Here is a 25,512-nt window from a genome sequence, read left to right on the forward strand (position 1 = left end):
TTCGATATTTATATAAGCAAAGTTACGTGTGAATGATGACCGCATTAAATAATTCTTTTTATTTCTTTGACTTTACACGTCGCAATGACAACCTCCAACTACCACAAATCTTCCGGGTTTACAAGCTCATTTGGTTCCAATACACGATACATTCATTAGCCTGCGAACCCAGGGCCATCTATATCCTTTGCAGCAAAGAGCTTCATTCGTTATCCCTGTCAGAAGTTTAGTTACGATGCTGATGCTGTTACAACATAATGGTGGGGTTTGTTTCACACTAAACAAACACCAATTGGCGGCCCGGCATAGTCGTTGATGAGAAGTATCAATTCCATTCAAAAATTGTGCTGCAGCTTTAATAAAAAACAATAACAGAGCTTATTTTTAAAGTTTTTTTATAATAAAAAAAAATTAAAATAAAAATGTAATATAAAATAAATGCCTGCTAAGGTTAATACCAAGTTCCTTGGTATATAATCCAATGCTATTAAAATATACATGGATATCGAAAATAGTGAATACCAAAAGCGAACTAGTCGAGTTTAAAGTATGACTCTTATCACTACTCTATTTTCTTTATACCATCTTGCTTGGGTGAATTATTATATTGGCTTGACCTAAATGTGCACCAACTAATGCTTCATGATCCTTTCATCCGGCACTCGGCAAGCCTGAAAGCCACGCATAGAAATTTCTCGACAAAATTTACTTGTATAGCGCTATTTTATTACAAACTTCTTGAAAGAGGAGAAAATAATTATGTATTAATACATGCATATGCTAGCAGATCCTATGTACGCTAAAATAATACTGTCTAACATAATAACGCCGGGTTGAACTCCAAATGCAAAAGCTCCAAGTCAATCACTCTGATTTGATCCTATTTTCTATGCTCCTTGACATCACTATTAGAAATTAGGTGCTACTTGGCTAGAAATTGGTAAATATTTAAACTCACTGTTTACCTAAGCTGGGCCCGGCGGAGGATTTAATTCCCTTGGAGGTTACATGGCGTATTTGATGGTAGAACTAATCAACCAATACGTTATGGGGGCATATTCTAATATTTACCTTTGCAGAATGGCTGTGAAACCTAAAATTACGCATTAAAGCTGATTAAATTGACCATTTTTGATAAACATAGGCATTGATTTCTAACAACAGCCGCAGTTAATAATTTTAGTCTATGTTTTATACGGCAAATAACTCTAAAATAAATCGCTTTACACAACTTACCCCGGATAAAAGTTGTAATGTGTGTTATAGCAACACAATGTAGCACTACACGAAAGATGACAATTTTACCTTTAATTTATTAAAAGTCAAAAAAATCAATCAAACCAGTAAACCCAATTTCGCGTAAATTGAATATAGGCTACTTTTTGGGAAAATTAACAGTTATATAAAATATGGAATTATCGAACCTTTAAGTTACAATCATTGAAATACCTTCGGAAAGGGAAGCACAATTAAGTTCAATCAATGATCTTACCCCTGCGTAATCAACTTACGACGATATCGTATATTTTGAACTAAGTTTATTGTCTAGTGTGCTAGTTCACCATCCGAAATACAATCAAAATAGACCAATTTGCGAAATAGGAATGTTTCTGTTGGCAATGGTAGTTTATTTCACAACATAAATAATAAAAAAAAAATATGTATCAGCGTGAATTATAAGCCGAATGTTGAAGGATTCTCCATACAAAAATCGCGTTACCTGGCACCAATTTAGGGTGGAGCATAGCACAGGGGGCTAGACCTTATGGAACTGCTGTTTGCCATATCCATACACTAGTAAAGAGCGCTTTCTATTGTTTGTTGATATAATGAATCCCACAATCAGTTGTGTGTTAGCGCAATTTGCCGGAACTATAACAAATTTAATTCCGTAAATTTTGGCTTGATTAGCTTTTGCTTATATATTGCTTGAGAACCTAAAAGTGTTCGTGCGTAATGACAAAGCACTTTTGCTAAACCTTCGCGTATTAAAAGTTAGATTAAACAACACTGACTGTAATATTTTAACACAATTCACCTCATTAAACTAGCACATTTTCAGTGACACTAGTTTTCGACCTTCTACTAAGAATTTTATTATGGCCATTATGATGGTAGTTAGCTATGATGATGAACGGGATGATGGAGTACAATTCAGACCACTTTATCAGCCAACTCTTCCCCAAAAAAAAGATTTTAAACTTATAATAACGAACACATTAACGTAATGGCGAACATATGGAATAGCTTCGAAATGCTATCCGGCGTTTAAAATGGGGTACAGTTGAACCCAATTTAGTTTGTAATTTTTGAAAAGATGCATGGGTGGTCGGCCTATCATGCCATAGGAACTTTGCTCACTTTGAATTTTTTTACATATTATTTATTTGGTTTCTGCTGCAACAAAACAAGAGTTCTGCGTGACAAACCGATTGTGAGTATCGAATTGAGTTTTAGAGCTAAGTCAGCTTGATATCAAATGCACATGCGACACAATTAGATTGAATCAGTGATCTAATCTTTACGTAATCAAGTCACGATCACATCGTATATTTTGAACTGAATCGAGTTCAATGTAGTGATTTCCCAGGCTCTCCGGAATGCTTCTTAAGTTACTCTGTAATCTAACGTAACCGTTTAAAAGTGAAACATGCCGTGTTAGACGCAGCCGAGATCTCGCTTATGTGCCAACTTGACCTGCAAACAATGTGGTAGCCCACTATAGAAACTGCAACAGAATAAGTGAACAGGTTTCAGGTGGCTAGTTGCCGGTCGGTGGCTGTTATATACTGCATGTTGATTAAATTATACATCTTGAAGTGTAACTAGAAATCCACTTATCTCTAGAGGTGCCACTAGAATAGTTTGGAAGTGATAGAGTGACTGTAGGATATGCACCGCTCAAAGTTTTGGCGAATCAGATAATCAAATGAGTTAGGTGAAACTGATGGAGATGCCATATACATATACACCCAAGAAATATCTCTTCCTACTCGGTTATTGGGTAACTACGTTTAAGGTCATTAGAAAGCATACCAGATTGCAACATCATTAAATTTCGGACAAACAGTAGCTGTAAATACATAAATTCTTCTTCGTTAATTTTTCGAAAAGTACATAAGAAACCTATTTGTCCATCGATGTCCTGTTCAATCTAAAACAAGCATCTCTTATTCTTTTAGCATGCCATATTTAGCTATTACTCTTTAGCAAATGCTTAACCTGTCCTGATAACTGTGACACACTGATTAGATGATAAAAACGCGTCGTATACAGGGTCCTTGCTTCGAATTTTTCAGTATAGTAATAGGTTGTGACGATAATAAACGTCGTTCCTAAGCAGCGTGAAAACGGTGTTGGCACGTAAACGTTTTTTACACCCACCAAATTACTTCTTGTATACATATACACAATCGATCATAGAAAAGGTCTCTCGACTATTTAAGAAGATGTTTGTTGACGTTTGCCGGGTCCTGATTTCATATTTGTTGAAGTAGCTGAGGATACGGAGAGGAAATTATTATAATGAGGAGCAGACTTAACTCTGCAGCACACTGTCAAAACACGCTAATGCTATTTCTATAATTTCCATATTACTACGTTATAATGCTCTGGTATTATTATGGTATATGCGTAAGCTATAAAAAGCTACAACCGAATGGTTTTATTAATTGATAGTAGAATAAAGCAATTCATGCGTTATTCCGTCAGTTTTCAAATTGATCGTATAATACTCGGCCAAAAAGATTTACAAATACGCATGTGACATATCCAAGAAATACCATAAAAAGTTAGCAGTGAATTGGATAAGATGATTAAACGCTGCTCAATTGCACTATAATTTGCGTATCTTGTGCTATCTATCTGATGTGAAATAAGGATTCCAGCTTTCATCAGACCTTTTTTTCGAAACGAAGAATCATTTGGCTTACTTTGTGCATATATGCCGATTAATCTTTAGTCTAAAATACACAGTATTTGTTGATTAGAATAATTTGAGTAGCGCTTACAAAACTGCCGCTCTCGCTGTCATTGCTTCATTTTCACCCCTTGGCTCGCTAAGACCTCTTTTGCTAGATTGTGTTCGCCTCTTGGGGTTAGCTGTTGACGACGCATACCCTGCGGCCATAGGCTTCGGGCCATAGGCTTCGATAAACTTTTACAAGGCGGAAGGAAATTGCCTTTACATCCGAACGCGTCTGCTTGGCCTTCAGCCCTCGTATAAACGCCGATTGCATTCCAATGAAGCAACTTGTTGGCTAGTATAACACAAAACTGTAACAGCAAAAGCGGCCGACGCCATCGTTCACATCCTAAAACTGCTTGGAAATTTCCCATCTACTCGGTCATCGTGGGCTTCTTCATGATACGCGCGTGCATAAAGGTGGTTGCGCTGAACCAGTAAGGGCATACGCATTACATTAGAAATAGGCATACGCGCAAACAATTATTCTTATAATAGTCGACATTCCGTTGAAGTGAACGTTCTTTAATGAACAACAATTTTGGCGTACTCTAAAAGCAGCCATTAGATACGTACTTGTTCATCTAAATATCGAAAAACATTTATACACATTTGAAATCAAAATGTTGGACAGACAGTGGCTAGTGTAGGCCGACAAACTAAGAATAATCGTAAATATTTACTTTTATGGGCAGTATACAACTTGTTTAGCTCCCCCTTTTTATTCGTTAGCCTGCCGACGAAAGCTAGATTCTATGATATAATCATCCGTCTTCAGAAACCGATCGCGGAAACTTTAGATGTTAATCAAGTAGTATTTTTTTCCTCGTATATTGTCCCTCACATAATACACATCATACGGCAAAAAGGAAGCCTGAACTTCGGGTAGCTTTTCAAAAGTGCGCCTTCCTCATCAGTTCCTGGCAGATTGATATGCTACAAGAAATTACTTCCGATGCTCTATATCACACAAGAGACCTGCATTCGAAACAAGGGATAGATAGGAGTAGATACCAATTTGGCTATATAAGCGGAAGCACGATGGGTAGCCGCTTGCCGTGGGCCGCTTTAAAACGCACGCACTGGCCTATTTAGTAACTCACTACAAATGAACTCATTTTTTACATTAAAGTCTGGCATAGAAAGTGTTAGACGTTATTTTTAGACGAGTTTTGCTGGGATCACCTTGTACGCTTTCTATTCATTCTTAAAATGATATGGCAACAGTATACCATAATGACATCTGTTGACTTTAAGATTCGAACTCGTCCGATAACAATTAGCATCAAAGAAATTTTACTCATTAAGCAAAAGAGATACTACTTTCTTAAAAGCGCAACGCTAATTCTAAAATGTGCGTTAATAAAAATAAAGTTATATTTATCTATTTTTTTATTTTATTGTACAAATTAATTTTAATTCAATCCTGAAGCTTTTCTACTTCACTTCGAGTTGTTAAAGGGAAGTGTCTCGAGTAACGATAGAGGCCAAAATTAAAAGGAATTAATGAATCGTACAAAGGGAATTACGTGCGGACGTCTCCTTTAGTCAGGGTATAAAATGCTACAGACTAAAAGCAACTTGTAATTAAGGCTGAATTTTTGACAGTACGGTCGCTGCGAGGATTAAAGGAGACATCAAACTGGACTTTTGTACTGCAAGGCTTTCAACAGCGCTCACCGTGAATGAAAGTAAAGAAGTGTTTATCAGCGCCTTGACTTTCGTCTCATTCTGTGACAATCATCCAACGGTACGCTTGAGAGATTTAATAAAATTTGTACAAATGAATTGAGGAAACTATCAGAAAATTATTCACTATAATAAATTTTCATAATAGCCCGTCGCTTTTATAACAATATCGATTTTTCTGGCACTACTCAATTGATGTACTGGAACAAGCCGAAGAAATCCTTTGAGCGTGACGTATTACAAATATTTTAATTAGAAAAACAGACGTATATATGCCCTTTGTTAGTCAGATTACTTTTGTAGAGTGGTCAGTTCAATTTTCCTTTTTCGCTTTTTTATACGCTTATCCCTGGTTTCCGTTAGAAACATCTAGAGCTTTCCTTAACCACTACTAAAACAATAATAACGAAGGCAAAAACAACAATAATATAATGTGAAACTGGCAGCTGACTTCATTCGTCTAGTGCACTTTGTAACAGAAACACAGACCCCCGACGGGGTAGTATGAGCCGAAATTGCAATCGTAATAAAGGAATATACACTCGTAGGTTCAACTCTCATGGAAACACCTTCAAAAGTCAAAATTATTTGTCACCGAAGGCTAACACTGAAGTCTAGCACAGTGGTTATAGGCTCATCCATAAGATTCTAGACTTTATGCTCACAACGTCATTGTGCTATGCCAGCAGGTTGTTGTTTGTGTTCAGAGGGTCGTAATTTACTACGACATTACATGAGCTGTTCACCTATAACAGACCTATCTGTTTTCCTTTTGTGTACATTTACTTGCTCTAAGAAACTTTCTGACCATCAAGTGAAAATAATCCTGTGTCTGTGGTGCGACACGATCAACGATAGTCAAAAACACTTTAATAAACTTACTTTAAGAATCTTGGGGAACGAATAATTATTATGTGCTATTTAATTTATTTCTATATATTATCACCTAATTCGGCTAGTAGTCCTGAAACATATAGCCAGTCAGGGACCAAAATAAGTGAGATGGGGTTCATCATTCTATCGTCCTCCTTTTCGACAAATTTCTTTGTTCTATTCCACATATTAAGACATTTATCCATAATTATCTTGGGAAAAGAGGGAGGCTAAGCGAATCTAAAGTAAATTGTAAAGACTTAGGTGGTTAGGTTAAGCTTTTTATTTAAATTATATGTTAAAATACATAACCTAACCTTTTTGCCAATGTAAAGAACGCTTAATCAATTTGTCTTTTGTAAAGACAACTATTAAGCCATTATTCTAAGTCGGGTACATCGTACATAGTATTTAGGAAATAGGAACGTAAGGCAAAAAATAAAGTCACGGTCATGGGAGCGTAATGCACAAATAGGTCCATGATGGATTTCTAATAAGCGCGCTGATTTATCAAGTGATATTGCGCTAAATCAATGAACTATATGACCGAGGTTGACGAACGATACTAGAATGAATTGAAGAAACTCGGCAAACACTTAAGGATATTCTTCACATATATCTGAGATAATGCAGCCTAAGAATATATAAGAGTATACTATTAACGCAAGATGCATTTACAAAACGTTACATATGCGAACCTTTAATCGTTTTAAAGGATTTATATTAACATTACACCTACCGAAATTTCCTGTATATCTGTCTCGACTGTGGTCGGCCAAAATGACCGATCTTAAAAAGTAATTGGTTTAATTCAATTGAATGTATATTTTAATAGCGTTAGATCCGATGGCATTATGACAACGTTTAAACACTGAACTTGTACTAAGTGGATATGTTTTGAACGGTAGAATTGACCTCTAGTGGTAGGTTTAGTGCAAATCCTATGGTTTCCCCTTTAAACTCGAATCCCAATTATTTTTGCAAGTCGTAAGCAAAGGCTGTGTTGCCAGATAGGTTATAAGGGTATTAGAAGTATTCAATAACATTTCAAAAATAATCTTTATATCAATAATGGTTAACTTCCACGTCAATGTTCAATATTTCAAGAAGCGTCAAGACGCGACGTGTTGAGGTCATTCTCAAACAAAAGGTGAATCTTAAAGCTTTCTTACTTTAGATATCATTATTGTTGCGCTCACGCGTAGTTCTTTCAGATTTCAGAAACTGGCATTAAAGAATGCCACTTGGGTTCTTAGCTCCTTCATAATTTCCGCAAACCTGAAGGCCGACTGTCAAGGTACACCAGGGTCTTTAGTTTTATATCACTGACAGTGACCTTCGTAAACGTTTACAGCGTACGCATTCGAAGCATCTACATTCGTTTTGTTCCCCTAACACGACATCCTGTGCTTTTTATAGTTCATTTATGTCTCTCTAGGCTATGCAGTCCCTATATGAAATCACATGTCTTTCAGGCGCTATTTTCGTTATACCAGTCTATCCACAAATAGGATGAATGGACTAGTAATCATTTTGTAGGATTCCGGATCTCTGTCGTATAAACTGCCTTATTACAACATTACGGACAAAATTATCCATTAGTGTTTCTCTATAAAGCGTAGCACAATTCCTTATAGCCTGACACTTTCAAGTAACCTGATCAATTTAACTACATGAAGTCGGTCGAACTCGTTCACAATTACGGTTGCCACGGCTTATATATAACCTGAAAAAATGCTTAGAGAAATGCAAGTAGTAGTGAGTAAAAAAAAGATCGCACTAGAAAAACAATATTTAGCATTATGCTTATAAGAGCTTATAGTCTAAAGAAACTCATTGGAGACGCTCCATCATGGCCGCTCTGTAATAGCAAAGATTGAACAAGCGCATTCGTGCACTGTCTATAAAAAGAAATGTTGTTGCTCTCAGTCTCACAAAAGTTAAACGATCATCTAGTTTTTCTTACTTTTACCTCGCAGGTTTTTTCGCCATAGATACGAATCGCTACGGATCAAAGCGTGGCACCATATGTAACTGCTATCTAAGTGTTTTCTGAGGCATATATCTTGCATACGGTTTGACTGAAGGATGACAGTAAATATAGATAGTAAAATAATATCGCCAGAACTTAAAGCGAAACTTTCACTTATATAAATGGCCGATGTTTGTTACATTATACAATAATTGATAGAATTAGCTAGCAGTACTATGTAAACCTATGTATCTTCTACACACAGACATTTGTCTATGACACTTTGAATATGTGGCACAAATTTGAGTTGTCTCTAAATATAGGTAGATGGAAGATCAAGAACGCGACGTCTTTCTTATGCATGGCTATAAGGCTTATCGAAAGCTTTCGGTAAGTCGTACAACTCCTTACGATTATATCGTTGACGGATTATCGCCACAAAAGAAGTTCAAGATGGGCGTTTGCAGGCCGCCAAAGGAAATCATTCTCATGCATTCGTCGGTCGCTTGCCTACAGAAAAAACAGCTGAGAACCCGTCAGGGTGTTTCAGAAACGGGAAAAAATGCGTTTTAAGATAAAGACATGCAATTTAGAAATAAGCGATAGATATGTTATGTCGGAATAAAATAGCCTAGTAAAGAACGCTATTGAAAGTGACTAGCCAGAGGGTGTAGTTATGAAGCACGAGTATTAATAAGCTCAAATCCATATAGGACCAGTGGGACTTATCAATCAATGAATCCGGGTGATTTGTATAATAGTTACAACTGTAGTTAATGCACCTTTGATATGTCCAAATATATTTTCATATTTTATTTGGCAATTCGGGAGTGTAAGGTTAGTGTGTTGCTAAAATCATTGCTTGTCATAGGATTGGGGTGATTCTGCGTTTTACCAGTTATGGAAACAGTGACTGACAGATCAGTGATACGTGATACCTCAGCTTTTTCATTTCTCTGGTTTATCTCAAGAGGTCGTTTTTCTAACTACGAAAGTTCAAAACAAATAACACGTTCAATTATAATTGTATCAGATGTGCGGTTTCATTCGGATCTTGGTGGAACGATCTTTCTCGCCCAGCGAATGGAATATTAATCAATGCCAGACGTTGGATGTCTTTAACATTGTGAGTCTCTCCTCCTATGTTTGGTGGAACTACTAAATCGAGCCACTGGGAAACCTACCAGACCTCGCCGCGGAAATTCTGCGATTGTTATAGAAAGAACATAGCTAGAAAAGTAGGCGTAACTGCTGTGCTTAATTTTCAAAATAAAGCTACCATTGAAAACACTGAGCCACCAAGTTTCTTTTGTCTACAAATTATTTGGAAGTACAAAGGAATCGGCGTTACAGGCACTTGCATTAAAACCTTGTTAAGTTAAGGTGACTAGTAAATAATCTTTGGAGTCTAGCGCTTGGCTAGTTATTAAATCCCTTAGAGGTTTTGTAATAGTGACCAGAATTATTTGCATATTTCATTTATTTTTTCATTGATTTTAATTTTGGAAAACTTTTACCAACGATGCTTGAATGTAGTTCGAGAAGTCCTTATGTAAGTTATACATACGATTGTTGCTAAAGAGGATTAACATTTGAGAATAGTTATTCAAGAATTTTTTGTGTAAAATTCCTTTGAACATTTTTCACAGAAAATTATCTCCAACAGTAGAAACTGGTATAGTATGGTCCAGCTAACTATTAAATAGTTAACCTTAATAACATTCATACCAAAACTCTTTTAGCCCTACCTAAAAACTAACTATTAAAACGCAGCCTTTAACTAATTAACGGCATGATTCATCTGTTGCGTGGATGTAAAGCAATATAGGTGATTGCAATATCTATGACAAAATAAGCTGCTTTACACAATAACCGGTGAGTACCACGGTTTCGAAATAAACGGCTTGGAAAAAGCATTCGTTGCAGTGTACTTCATTACAATTTATTTATTTAAACCCGCCCTCTTGCCCGACTTTTGAAAGCATTGGTGGCACAGCAAATTAAATGTTTTTTTTTTATTTCCGTTTCATTTATATGTATACTATATTTCAAATATGTATATATATAATTATATTTCACATATGTCTATCTGACGTTTTGCCGGTCGAGTTTCTATATTCTGCATATTATATTCAAAGTGCAACACCCTATGAATCGTAGATAACGTTATAATTATCTTTACAATTTACCTTTGCCACATACATTATTGCTTTAAATGTAAATTGTTTTTAAGGTAGATTATGACATACGTTACTTTTGTTCTAATAAGTTAGCTTGCGTAATCAAAAAAATCTCAATTTACATACTGTACGTAATTCGTGATATGTAATTGGACGAATAACACAGATAGACCACAGAACTTGTCTAACGCAATTGTAAAAGACATGTATAGATTAGATGCGCGACTGGACGTAATATAAAAAGCCTGATCCTGATTACGAACCTCTCTAATTACATAGATGTTGAGAATGTTTAGTTTACTCGGCTTTGTTGTTCTCTAACTGGTTTGAAACTGAATAACTGTAGCCAAGCTAAGAGTAGGCCTGCATGCACATAAGACATAAGAAAAAACCATTGTTTAAGACAGTTGTCCCCAAGATGAAACGAAGTGCGTATACGCAAACTGTTGCTGTAAAGTTTATGAAATCTTTTTAAATGTCGTCTGGCCCATCCAAACACATTCCACACGAATGTTTGCAATCCAAATTTTCCATAGTGGAATCTAAGTGTGGGACTACCATTAAGTTCAAGAGGTACCCACTCTTCGGTGTTATTTAAAGACCCGTAGAGAGTAGAGCTAAACCATTTAGCCGATCCCCAGGTTTAATAGGCAAACGCGTTACCATTGTACAATAATCCTGCATACTGTATATAACTTTATCCTGGCCACTGATTAAGGAAATAAGCCAAATCCACAGTAATATAATTTACGAACGGTTTACACCAATGGAGCATAATTTCAACCTTAAGTGGGCCGAATGTGAGGTTCATCCCCGCCGGTTGGATTTAGCCCCGTCGAGGCGCCACTCACTAATTCTCAACTTCTTTTTCATTGTTCATTTCGAATCAACCCAAATCTTTTAACAATACTACAGGCTGACAATGAGATAAGATAGTGAACTCTTCATCTGGATGTGTAATGCAAGCTTCTATATTAGGGATGATGTCTCTTACTGGCGCTTTAGGAGCAATATTAGGCATTGCCTTCCGTTCTTTTTGCAACATTCTCAAGACTTCTTCTCTTCTCAAGATATCCATCGGATTGCGCCAAAGCCCTACCTTTTTTAACTCTCAGGTCTAAGGTGATAGTGTTGATTATGGCAGGCTTGGGAACCAAGGATTTGTTGGACATTCCTAACTTCTTTAGGTTCGGGTAATGTCCATACGGGTGCCTCGAATATCACAATAAGCTTTGTTACTGCCGCGAAAAGCCTTTTATTCCTTTCCCGTAAGCCATGGATGTTTCGCAGTATTCCGGCAGTTTCCATGGAGGCTTCAGTCGCCTTTGTAACGGTTTGTTTGGTGTAATGCAGTCCTCTCATTGTGTGACCGAGCTGAAGTGCATCTAGGTCGTCGCCGGCTTTGACTTGTTTAGGTTTTTTCCTAGCTGGGTTACATGCTGCTGGTTTCTTCATTCCACCAGTAGTTTGGTTTCCACATTTGACTTATCTTACAAAACATTCTAACTACAGGAGCCTCTACTGGGAATCGCTGTTTCGATTTTGTCCACTCTGCGAGTCTCCATATTTTTACACCCAGCATTTTATCGCCTACCCTGCTTTTTCTCTTCTTAGGTATACCAGAGGCATTCAACTACTAAAATCCCTACTTGTTTGCCTGGAATGTACAAACAACTCTATAGCGTTATGATCGTTTAGTACTTCCTCCTCTTCAAACACACTTCAGCCACCAAGTCGGGTCGCCTGATCCACCCTGCATGTCGTGAGATCTACGAAAAAGGAACTCCCGTAGCACGAAAAGGTTAACACACCGTTCATGGCCATCCGTTCTAGCAGTTGTCGAATTCGGTTTTCTGTCTTAAGGCCTCCCATGCCTGTAATGCCATGTTAAAATCCCTAGCAATGACCACTAGAGCGTCTACTGCTTCAGTCCTTGACTCCGCTACGCCTTTTAAAATTCTGAGTCTTCTATAGTCCTACTGGGAGTTAGTAGCAAGAGTAGATGCAAGCTTTATGCAAGATTTGCGTTCAATACCCAGGAGACCCCATCCTCTGCCTTGTTATTCGTTGCAGTTCCTCTTTCGTCTTTTATGCACGCTGTGCCATCTAGACTACACCTGATCCACCGATTGTTCCATATATCAATATTACACTCGCTAATAATCAGTAAGTTACCTGGTTTTTCTCGAGCAAGCTCTTCGAGCAGATGGTGAAAAAGTCTGCTCCTGCAACAGTTTTGCTAGAGAACAATAATCATTGTTCACAGACAAAAAACATCTTGGATTGACCTTTTTCCTGCTGTTTACATTGGAGAAAGGTATTGTCTTTACCGAATATTATCTATGGCGTTCATTGCTCTTTCTGTTTCGAGTTTTAAGTCCAGTATCGCCGTCAAGCATTCCACCAGGCTACTGGCTCCCAGCACAAAACGAACTGTATCTATGTCCGGGTTCGAAACTAGGCCACGACGTATCCCTAAGATTAGCAAATACGTTATCAACTAAGCTATCAAGGGGAAAATCCTCAGCACCCTATCTTGACGGAACAGGCACCGCAGCCGGTACACTTGAATTATTTGTCGACGTTGGACCCTTGCGAACAAGTGATTTGCCTTCATCCTTCACGAGCATTAGCCTGCAACTTTCCCCTACAATATTTTCTTGGTATTTTGGCAAGTTTATAGAATTCGCAAAATGGTCTGCTTAACCACAGCTGTAGCAACAAGGTTCATCCGTGCAGTCCTTTAGAACATGTTGTAATACCCACAGAATATAGTTACCCACTGAATTTGAATCCGCATCTTAAGAATCGGTTGATTCATATGACTCTTGACCTTTTTTTTACCTCCACATTTACAGAGACCTCCATATATGTTTTACGTCTAATTGGGTCTCCCGGCTGTAATCTGCCTCCATACATAGGTTGCCAAACCCAAGAAAACATGCTTTCCAGGCGTTAGTCCGCCAAGCAAGACCTGAGCAACGGTATAGGTGTATGTTTTTGTGCGTCCTACGTCCGGTATTTAAGTCGTAAGGCATTACATTAAACAATTACCTCATATCATAAAACAAACTTTGTATTCGCCAGGATTTGAACTTAGATCCCCACGTATTTCTACGTTAAGCGGTACAAATAGTACCTTAGACTGTAGGGTTTCCGCCAAGAATTCGAACATTAGCCGCTTTCGAAATTATTCCCCGCGCCCGAGCTCGGCACGTGTTTGATGCTGCAGACCGCGCGTACCGTCTTGAAACCGTTTGGTAAAAGGCTTTAGGTAGCGCTGGTACAGGACAAAAAAGACTGAATATCCAGGAACGATATTTTGGATTACCTGCTACGTGTAATGCTAGTAAAGATAGTACAGCAAATTGTAGATTTGTGAACACATGTCGTGTTAGGGTAATACTTGGCTTGCGCTGCTTATGTGCCTTCCGTCGCAGGAGCTACGGATTTTTGATGATTTGTGTGCTGATTGAATCACTAAATCGCTACTTTTCGCGTAAGGGATTCAAATTAAAACGTACTAATAGCTCAAATTTCACTAATATTCGAGAACCTGGGTCAACCACGACTGCTCTTCGCGAAACTGAAACTAGACGTAGTGAGATATGCAAAGGACGATAGTTCTAATTCAAAATTCTTAATGGCTACGTAACCCTAAGTTGTTAAAACTATCGTTTCTTATAATTACACTTAAAAATAATTTTGCTCTGTCTTAAAATTAATTGCACTTAAAAACGGTTATTTTCAAGCAAAGATTTAATGATACAATAATACGCATGGTTTGTGTCTCGCCGCAAACTATAAAAGCTTAACCTTACTTAAGATTTCTCTCACGACAAAAAGCTTCTTGTAAAAAAAAATAGTGAGAATATAACTTTAGTATTGCAAGAACCCATTGAGTCTTTCCCTTGCAGTCATCAAAACGTGCCACAGTTTAGTTACAACGAAATCCACTCTGGGGCATGTTTAGAACAGGCGGCTCCATACTTTCTCAGAAAGAACAACGGTGTAGCGTATAGATTCGATTTCATAGTAGTCGTAAGACTTTCCAATTGGTTGCGTCTGAAGGGATTTGGAGATCATCATACACAAGTGCATCCTTGCCAATGTGCTTCTGTCACTGCAGTTGTACACACATGCACATATATCGGCAACTATTTGTTCATGAGCCTTACACGAGTCCTATATTTTTTTTCATCTCTTCAACGAGGTGATAGACAGCATGACCCAAGAATTAGGCATACAGCCATGAGCTCAAATGCAACTTTAGAGTTTGATATAAAAATTCTATGGTTGCTTTACTTTATCTATCCAACGACTAAAAAATGCCGTTGACTTTTCGATATAGACATTATTTTAAAGCCTGGTAAATTGATTCCGAGATACAGTACAGGCATTTGTGGACGTTCCATTTATCAAAGGCGAGATGTTTGCATGTTACCTTTTAAATTTCTTGATCACATATGAAGCATATGTTTTAATGAGATTTAACAACTAAAAACGCTCATGAAGCAATTAAATTTATATTGATACCACGGGAGCTATAACAGTAACTATTTTCAATGTTGCCACCACGGGCGACAGCTTTACGCATAGTTATTAAACCACTGTACCGTTACGGTTCTTCAGACGAATTGCAAGATTCAAGAGAGGAAGAAAGAGAGAAACTTCGATCGCGCGTTGCTCCAGCACAGTTTGCGTTATCCTTCCCCGTCTGTGGCTCGGGTAGCTGAGCATTGCTGATCTCATTCTGCCTACTAGCTTTCCCCGGCTGATAAGGTTAAGCTGGGTCGTGAACCTCTGATGTATCTCAAACGCTTTAGAGAATACGCCTCGAACAACATCAATATATCATGATTTTACTGGGTAAAAAATAAAAAGTAGCCGATAACAACGCTGCGAACAGATATGCCGAACACATTCCAAGGCTACGCAACATAGTCCATAGCGTTTAAAAGCGCCTCTGTATTTCCGAAATTGCATATTATTAGCAATAAGTGAACGGTATTTACTTTTCATCAGCAAAGTTTGTTGATGACAGTGAGAGGCTCATATATATTCGTATGCAAGCTATGGGATGCACAAACACAGTAACTAGTTCAGTTAAAAAGATTCGCAAGATATGTGACAACATTAAAAACTTATTTGTCTGAATTCAATCTGATTTTTCGTAAACAGTTATCCCATTTAGATGAAACTCACGATTTCGCTTGCTAATCAGAAAAGCTTGAGATATATAATATGTTGTGTGTTAAATAGTTCGTCTTGCCTGCATTAAAAGAGAACTTGGACTACTACAAGAGATACGTCGATTTCGTGAGTTTCGCCATCCTTGCAAAATATGTAGAGAAGTGACCTGCAGTAAATAAATTGATTATACTATTATATAAATTCAATAATACAACCCATTGGCAACTGATATTTTGCTTTGCGTAATTTACTTTCCTGTTTTTTAAAGAATCAATCACTGAACCAATGGAAGTATATCTGAGTCAACAAGGAAAACACTGACAAATAATTCTCAGAAAGCATTTATAAACGACTGTAAATGGTTCCCAAAACGCACTAGACTATTATGTATATAACTGCATATCATATGTTAATTAAGAAGGAAAAGATAGAATAGCTACGTACATATGATATAGGTAACTCCTTTCATTGAAAGGAAAATTGAATTTATATCAAGGACAGTCAGACTTCCTTGGTACGCATTTTATTGCATTTATTTACATATTTCACTCCATTTGATTTTTCACTTTTTCACTACATTTTCCAGATTATTCTGGCAGCTTAGAAAAAATGTTGGGGTCTCGGCATTACTATACCCATCTACAACAAGACACTGTTTTCTGGATCGGTTTTTTTTGCGGGGCAAACTGATTAGCAGTATAAACCTTACTTACCGCATGCAGTATGTATTGTTTGGTCAAAAGGCAGCCAGCTGTAGGAAAACTCCACATGTAAGATCAAAATAACGCTCGTGCTTTACACACCGTTTCGACGTGCAAATATAGTTTCATTGTTAGAAGAAGATTGCTTTCGCCAGCATAACAAGGTAGAACGACAATATTACATGAACGTGGTACCAGTAGCATAAGAGTGCAATCAAAGCTCGGAATCAAGTTGTGTAAAAAACCAGTATCCGCATATTTTGTTTAAAAAAGTAAATTGAAAACAGGTCGTTTACCCTTTAAAAATTGTTTAATAGCTCATTATCGACTAAATTACCGATTGATTAGTAACACCTTTGACCATTAGCTATCAAGAATAGCTACAAATTCTTTCAAAAAAAGTTATTTAAAAGGTTATTTAGACCTAGATCTATAAATATGATTTGACAAGCAAACATGAAAGAGTAAGCAATTCAAGGTTACTATCTTTGCAAGGTTATATGGTAGACGACCGTTCGAAGACATGGTGGTTTGAGTTGGGCCATTAAGTATTGAGTCAATATGATGGCTTTGATAAAACTTAATAGTTAAGTTAAGCTTATTTCGGAAATTCAGATAAAACTTTTTACAGAAAATAATTCAGTTTGAATTGTAGTCTTAATACAATAGATACGGAAAAACAAACAACGAAGAGTTTTTCAAGAAGTTCATCAGATAGTTCAAAACGGGATAACAATAAACAGATCACTACAAGTTATAGCCGTTGTTGTATAACATATTGCCTGGCGCAATGGTTACAGAATAACATGTAAAGTTCACTGATATGATAAGTCATATTATATATATACAATAATTCTCTTGGAAAATCATTTGATATTCATCTTTTTTTTTAGATTAAAAAACCCTCAGCGCAAATACGCTTGCCAAAAGTACATCGCTAATCGTGTTGTAACGGGCATTTATACTATATAAAGGTAGATGGTGATTAGATGTCACAATTATTACTAGACGAATGATTTGTCTGCTTCCGTAGGTTTGGTCTTTTATATTCATAGATTATGATTGTGAACCTAAAATAATTCAAAAATGAAATTCAAGTTGCTCAGTGTCTTATATCTCAGGGTGAATACACGCGAGTAATTTAAACACAGACAAATTTGTAATTATCTAAGGTGCAGTTAAGGTTTCACTCAGAGCAGTAACTATGCAATGGAGCCTTATAGAAGTTACCTGAGTTGTTTATTACTATTCGTGATGCTTTTTGGAATGAAAAAAGCATACATTAGAATTATTTATATTGTCTTATACCAAGCCAATAAGAATATTTTTGATGCACATTTTAAATCTTATTGCACATATTTACTTTAAACCAAGTACATAAAAATAACAATTTATTACTTTCTCTTAAGAAAGTAAGGAATTATCACTTCTGTGGCAGTCAGTTAGGATTTAGGTCTACGCACCTAAGTGCTCGTATTCGGCTGCAAGATCTTAAGACGTTGTAAAATATAGCATGCATAACAAGTGTTTGTTTGGAACCCATGGAACAGCGTACTATACTGTCAGGATTCAAAGCTAAGTCTGACGTTATTCCTTATTCCAAGAGGTTATATGCGCCAAGTGTAGTAGACCTTTGAGGAAGGCATCGTTTAACGCTGAATGGCAGCAGCATGCTGTCTGCTTCTCCTATTGTAATGAAGTACGTACTTACCAGATTCTGCCACTGGGGCGTTGCAGTTGATGAAGCGATGAAGGACACATATGAACAGGATCGGACAAAGACCGCAGTTCATACGAAGTGCAGTACCGCCTGCCTACCTGTATCATTCTAAGAAAGGCGTTGCGGGATAGTTTCAAGCCAAGCCACGTTAAATCTCGCTTTGTTTGCACATCATTCGCTTTTCTTTTCAACTCTGATTGTAGGTATTCTGCTGCAACTGCTACTAGAAAGAACTCCTGCAGAGACACGGGTCAAGGAGTGAGATGTCCCGTGTTTATCTGACGCGCAGGCCTAAACAAAATGCTTTTATATTCACTGTAGCATCAGAGCTTATAAAGTTCTTTAACTGGCTTCATGAACCCAAGCATTTCGCTGCTGGCGAATTTGGCTGTAAGAACATTTTCTATACTGCTCCTATTCTAAGAAGGTATATGAAAAGCATTTGATTTAAGTTCAATAGAGTAGCGTTTTTTTTTTATAGGAAATGTATTTAATTAAAACAGGTTCAACAAAGTTGCATTTTATTTTGTTGATAACTTATTATGCACTTTAGTATCCATTTGAACTTGAAACAGCGCAGAGTGAATTTTTACTGAAGGTTTAGCAGAAAAAATGCATCTAGATACAAACGATATGTGCGTATATAAGCCTGAGCTCTACGAATAATGCATTTATATAATTCAGTAACTGAAACTTACTCAATGGTGTGCGAGTTGTGGCGAAACTTATTGATATTATGTTATTACGTTTTTATATAAAAATGGCCACGAAGGTTAGGTGAGTTAAAAAAAAAAAAGAATAATAACAATACACTACGCTAATTAAATACACTACGCTTTTCACTAGAATAACCGTTGGTTATGCAAATTCAAGGAATAAGACGGCAAAATCTACAGAACAGAGGCCAAGCAGGACGGCATGTAGAAGAATTTGAGTCGTTCAAACTCGGTTCGCCGTCGTTGGATTTCCTAAAGCGCTATTCGATATATCAAGTACCCACGAAACCAATGATCTCTGCTTGTGTGAAGAAACTAGTAACAAATATAAGTCTCGACGATGGAGGGCTCTGACCTGTAATATGTTCTGCATATAATTTTAATCATTATTGTATCTGACAAAAGTGAATCGATTGGTCGATGAAAATGAGGTAGATGATAACCCCATGAAAACGATTATACGGAAACGACCTGCATTCGGGTTCTGGGGAGTAATTGAGTTCGTGTATTTTTTCTAATCATTTTGTCGATCTGTCTAAGAGTCGGAAAGAGCTGCTATTGCCAAATGAGAAAAACTTTTGAGGGCAGTGATGATACCTAAAACTAATAACAATAAAGGTCATGATGTATCATTGTAGAGTTGAGTGCCACAGTTTTGTTGATTATTGTCCCTATCGAACGAGGTCATTTTTGGGAGGCTCAAAGCAAACCCTAGATCGCAGCAGCATTTCATTTTACTCGTGGGGGGAAATGGAGGTCAGGTACCAGCAGGATTATATACTCCATGTCGATTTACGAAGTTGTGACTAAGCAACCCATCTGATGTTGCCTAACGTAAAATATAGCTAAAATGCAACATACTAACCTATTCCACATGGTGCGTAGTCACCAGTATCGTTTTATTCTATTCTATGCGTCGTTGCAGCAACGGTTCTAGAGAGGTGGTTGTGCAATTGCACCAAAATTTGCGCTATGGGCATTTATTTTTTTCATTTTTACTATTTTAAGTGATATGTATTTTTTAGAGCTATGAAGTTACACTCGTGACAACGTTCACAATTTGTGGAAATGACCCTTGTGAATATAGAAGGCGGCATGGACAATCTTAGTATTCGTTTTCATTAGCAATGAATGCTGGAAATTGTTATTAAAGGCTGGTGTGAATGCCGCACAAATGTCTAAAATTCACTTTTGCATTAGTGACCAGATTAGTACTATAAATCGGTATATCGCATGTCGTGCATTTATCAGAATTCAGTTGAAAGCCGTCGGTTTTGTACGACCTTCGACCAATATTTAACATCAATTACCTGTGGGCTAAAACTAAAGTAATTAATGTTTGAATGATAAAAGTGTTTCTAGACGTTATTAATGGTAGTTAATTACTTATTGGGCCAGGCCAGCAGTTACGCCTTTCTTTTGTTATGATCAACATCTTTCGAACTCGCCAGAATTATGCTTGTGATCCGACTATTGGTGACAATATCCAATTAATGTACTGCCTTCAAACGTTAAGGATAGATAAACCATGGCTAAGTTGGCATTAACCTGGTAACTACGTTCCCTATAATTACGTCTAAGGACTATTCATTATTAATGGAGTATATAGATTCTCATCATGCTGAAACACAAATAATAAGATTAGCGCTATATTACTGGTTTCGCCGATGTTGGCCTGAAACAAAATCGGCTTTAGGGTTACGCTCTTGTCCTTTGTGGGGCGCTGTTTTCTCTGGGGACCATGAGTTGGATCAATTTGTTGCCTTGAGGATTCGTGTTTAACGAGGGGAGTTTATAACAGACAATGTTGAAGACAGCATTATTGTTGTTAACATAATACGCAGAGTAGACCACGATAGTAGTATAAAACTGGGGATGCGGAATGCACAGTTTGTGATTAGTTTTTTTCACAGGTCAGAGTGCGAGTCGATTAGCACTACCTATCTGTACGTTAACATACACCTGTATAATATATACAATAAGATATAGTGTATAAATATAAAATAACAAGTATGACTGTGCGGATATTTTGAATCAGTGAGTCAATGTCACCCCTGGGTGACCGGGAGCGGATTTTTTCGGTTATGCAAATGGTCCTATGGGGCCACAAATAAATTTTTGAACCAATCGAAATTACGAGACAGCATTGACTCAGCTATTAAAAGTAGTGTCAACAATTCGTTACTTTCCCCATCTCAGAGGTGATTCAGTAACGAAAGGTCGGTGAACAAGGTGAAACATGCGGCGACGCTAGGCAGAAACAGAAAGCGTTGTTTTTCAATGGACTCTGTCAACCTGATTCGCAGTTCAGGTCATCTACAGGACAAGCCTATTGAATCGGAGGTTTTTCTGGTAGAAATACGCAGCCTGCGTCGACCTGCGGGTCCACTGACCAAATATTCTCCAATACCGTATCTATGTGCTGCCCTTGTTTCATATTAGGATGAGCTGGATATTAACATCAAAAACGTTAAAAAACATTTTTGATGTTTGGATCTTTAGTTTTACTAATTAAAACTGTATATGTGTGTGTTTTTGTGCGTTACAATATGAACAAGACGAACACACACGGTTTCAGCAGCAACGGTGATGTAAAAAGGTAACTCACTACTAACAAACTAAACATTACTATTTACCAGCGATGGTTATATTGAAGCTGATTTTCGCACACAAATGCGTTTAAAGTACGTTCATAATATATATCAATTGACGCACTCAGCAAAATGATCTTAGATGCGGTTCTGGTGAGCTTTGAATTTTGTATATAGATTCCCACATATCTTTTTTTCCCACACACTGTATTTATCTATATCAATGGTCATCCTTATCCTTGGTCATAATGACAATATTTTCGGATGTTACTTATGTATTATTTGGCCAATTTATAACTCCTATGGTTCGTTTTAATTTTCATTGTAGGTCATTTTGAACTTACTTGCAATGTGAACGATCTTTTAGGCATCAGGTTTTGTAAGTAACTTGTAAACTGGTTTTGGCAAAATGTTTTGTAAACACTTGTAAAAAATCTTATTGATAATATCATGATGATATCATCAATATTATTTTTACCTCTGCTACCCTTAAAAAATCGTAGTAGGCCACTTTGAAGTTTTTACGCATGTTCGACCATGATTACCTATTAATGACACTGCGCTTCTATGACACCTGCACTGAGTTATCATTGTGCTCAGTGAAGACTACTTTACTTGGTTATTGCAACGTAATTGTCCGCAGTGTCATTATGTGTCTATTTCTTGAAAGTAAGGTACAGTCGGCTACCGGTGCAGTCATTTTAGGAACGGAAATCGGATGGTTGAAAACAACGGAACATCAACTGAGCTGTCCAATCTTGGCAGCTTTTGAAGAAGAGGGCATAAACAGCACTTCCTGTCAGCTCAATCTGAAATTCCCCAAAGTACGTATTATGAAATTGTAACAAAAGCATTAAAGATCAAGAAAAGAAAATGAGCGCCTCACGAGATGACTCCAGGACAGATAAAAACATGTGTAACGTACCCTAAAAACATTCTGCTTAATTATTACTAGTAAAAAATCTTTCTGCGACCGCCGCCATAAACAAAAAGCCCTCGTTTGAGGTTTTGAGATGTAATCGTTTCCTTCATTAATTCAATTTACAAATTTCATTGTACCAAAATGAAACTGTTGTTGCGCTATAGGCCTTCTTGCCGAGTCTTTTCATTAAAGCTCGTACCTTCGAAACGTAAAAATTTAATCTCCAAATTTTTATTTTTCGCGCTAAACAAGATCTTTGCATGTAAACTCGTTGTCTGTAAACCGATGATACTTAGTTCATAGTCGGAGGTAACCAGGTTTAATGCAAATATTTATTAACCTTTGTCTGATAAAGGCGCGTAGTTTAAAATTAATTCAAATTTTTTAATCCGCTAAATAGCTTCGGGCAACCTAATAAATCATCCGACACCTGTTGAAGGACATTCCTTAATAAAATATTTTTATTAAGAGTTTGTCACTTGTTATTCACTGTAGTTGAGCAATACTCGAAAAATAAAGTTTAGTACACCTACGATGTGAGTATCGAAATATGTGTGAGATTGACATGGCACTACATTTGTGTGGTGGATCTCGAGTCTTTGCGTAGCACGAAACACGGACAAGGTTAATGATCGCTGAAGGAAGGGTCTAGAGACAAGAGGGGGTTGGAGGCGATATAGGCTGTAGCTAGCTCAGCATTCCGGAGGTTCTTTTGTTAGGTGGGTGGACCTTACCGCTCGATGTTTGTAATGGGGTCGACAGCTTGTACCTATCCAAGAGTCCGGTCACCATGGTTGGCTGACTAGCCGCCTGCATGGCTTCAATCGAACACCAAGGACTCAAAAAAGAGATCGAACACCGTACTTTAGTCATGCCGGTCACATACTGCTTCGTCAGCTGTCCCAACCCTTGGCAGGACCACCGTTTTAGGAGTACTTTGTTAAATAATGACCCATATGTTTGATTATATGTATATTAATTAGGTAAAGCATCATAAAACGTGAAATACAAAATAAGTAGGTAATACTATATTATTATAAATTAGAGCATTATTTAGTGTTATTAAAATGCACTAGGACCTAGCCAGCAAGTGGGATCTATAGACTAAGAGAGGTTGTACTATGTAGAGCTTGCTTGACGCATTCTATACGGCGCGTTCCTTTTAGAGCGTGCCAATATTTTGAAAAAAAGAGAAGATCTTAACGCAATATCGTACATACGAAACGTTTTTTTTTTACTTCAACGGGTTCTGGTACAACTAATGATGATTGGATTTTGAAGTAAAAAAAACTTTATTTATGACAAGAGAATGTATGAAGCGTTATCTTATCCAAATGTACGTGGGTGAGCATCTTGGATGAAGGAAGCTCACGTTACACAAAATGATAATTAAGCTTATGTGTGTATTTATATACATATATAGATTGAGAGACCGTAAGTAGTTTCTACGAGTATAGAAGCAAGATTAAAAGCAACATTAGCATAGTAAGTCTCAAATATTGTAAATCCTGCAGTACAATAATGTATTTTTTTACAGTAGTACATTCACCCGTAAATTTATGGGACTCCTAGATAAAGGCTTATCCTAAAAAAGGATCTGCTTTTCCTGCTCGATAAGTGTCATATTGCATCTGCTACTATTCTGCCGAAATACGAGAATAACTTAAATGGTGGTTGATGCTACTCATAAAGGTAGTTAGCCAACACTTAGAAATTAAAATCCAACCATAGCAGAAAATTTGGAGAGGTAAAAAATAGGTTTACATATATAAGAAGGAGATCATCGTAATCAAACCAGTATGGATCTTGGCATGTGACATTTTGGATTTTGCTAGTTATTAGGCATTATATAACATGTTGTTACATCTTACATTCGTAGCAGCACATCAGTGAAAAAAGCAAGGTAATCAAACTGTGGAGTGCAATTAGTGCGTATTTAAATCCAAGACTGGCCAGACATTGGCTGGCTTCCAGCTGACATACAGGGTTGTGCTTGGTCGAAAACTGCACTAGAAGTTTTCGAGTTTTGCATCATCTATTGTACTAAGCATGTCATCAGAAGGGTATCAGAAGAAGCCCCGAACTTTAGGGTCCCACTAGGTAAACAAAATTGCGTCGTAAAAGACGGACACTTTTATGTCTTTTTCTTTAAGCATATTATTTAGGTTTAACTCAAATGAACTTATGTTAAAATATTACACATACGCAGAAAAACAGCGTATTAACCCTTTGTTGTATTAAAATATGGCGCTATGCGTTGGTGAGATCTTCGTGAACAACAGAACAGATATCCTTGATACATTGTGGAAAAGATGTAAGCCAGGACTCTGCAGACGTGAGTGCAGCGCGAATAAAGACATTCAACACGAACTTAAATGTATATAAAATATATAAAAATAACGAATTGTGCGTATGCCGTGCTAAAAAACATAAATGTGCAGGTATCATTTTGAATAGAAAATGCAAAAAAGTTATATGTGAAGAAAAGTCGAATTTTAGTGCTTGGACGACGGCAAAGTGAACGCAATAGTTATTTCACTGTTTTTTATTGTAATTGGTATAAAAAAAAAACTGTGTTTATTTTATAGGCATACTGTGCTCAATGTTTTTCGCCAACTAATTTCATCTTAATTAAACATAACTTCTATTTCGGCAACCTTCGAAATTCCCTTAAAGTAAATTTGAGCGTTTTTTTTGAACGCAACTCTTGTTATTATACCCTTTGTAATCTTACTGATTTCATTGATAATAGATAGATTAAGTAACTTTGACGGTCAAAATATAAATGTCGGGCACACTTATAATCGGCATTTGTGTTAAGAATATTATATGATAATATATTATATAACGCAAAGTACTTGTGAGTGCAAAAAGAATTTTTATGGATCTGAAAATATCGATAACCATTATAGTAAAGAGAGAACGAAAAAATCGGAAGTGGATTTTGCATTTTTTTCTTAGCTGTTAATCACATACAATATATCATACGGG

General features: G+C 37.0%; 2 long non-coding RNA genes across 5 annotated transcripts in view; one reads left to right on the forward strand and one right to left on the reverse strand.

Moving 5' to 3' along the window:
- The window catches only part of LOC111265347 (uncharacterized), a 36,251-nt gene that overhangs the window by 4,747 nt on the left and 5,992 nt on the right, over positions 1 to 25,512 (forward strand). For 2 of the 4 annotated variants that reach the window (XR_002683403.2, XR_015313023.1), the window contains exons 3-4: positions 5,573 to 5,714; positions 9,532 to 9,792. The exons of 1 other annotated variant lie outside the window; for it this stretch is intronic. This is a non-coding gene — a long non-coding RNA (uncharacterized LOC111265347). Of the gene's footprint in view, positions 1 to 5,572; positions 5,715 to 9,531; positions 9,793 to 25,512 lie in introns of those variants that run through there. One more of the 4 variants, XR_015313025.1, reaches the window with a different exon arrangement.
- Positions 34 to 17,411, reverse strand: LOC111265349 (uncharacterized). Its single transcript, XR_002683406.2, has 3 exons — positions 16,585 to 17,411; positions 583 to 671; positions 34 to 353 (listed from the first exon to the last, which is right to left on the reverse strand). It is a non-coding gene; the product is annotated as an uncharacterized LOC111265349 (long non-coding RNA).

This window comes from Varroa jacobsoni, unplaced genomic scaffold (genome assembly GCF_002532875.2).
Source record: "Varroa jacobsoni isolate VJ856 unplaced genomic scaffold, vjacob_1.0 scaffold_959, whole genome shotgun sequence".
In the NCBI taxonomy this organism is placed as follows: domain Eukaryota; kingdom Metazoa; phylum Arthropoda; class Arachnida; order Mesostigmata; family Varroidae; genus Varroa; species Varroa jacobsoni.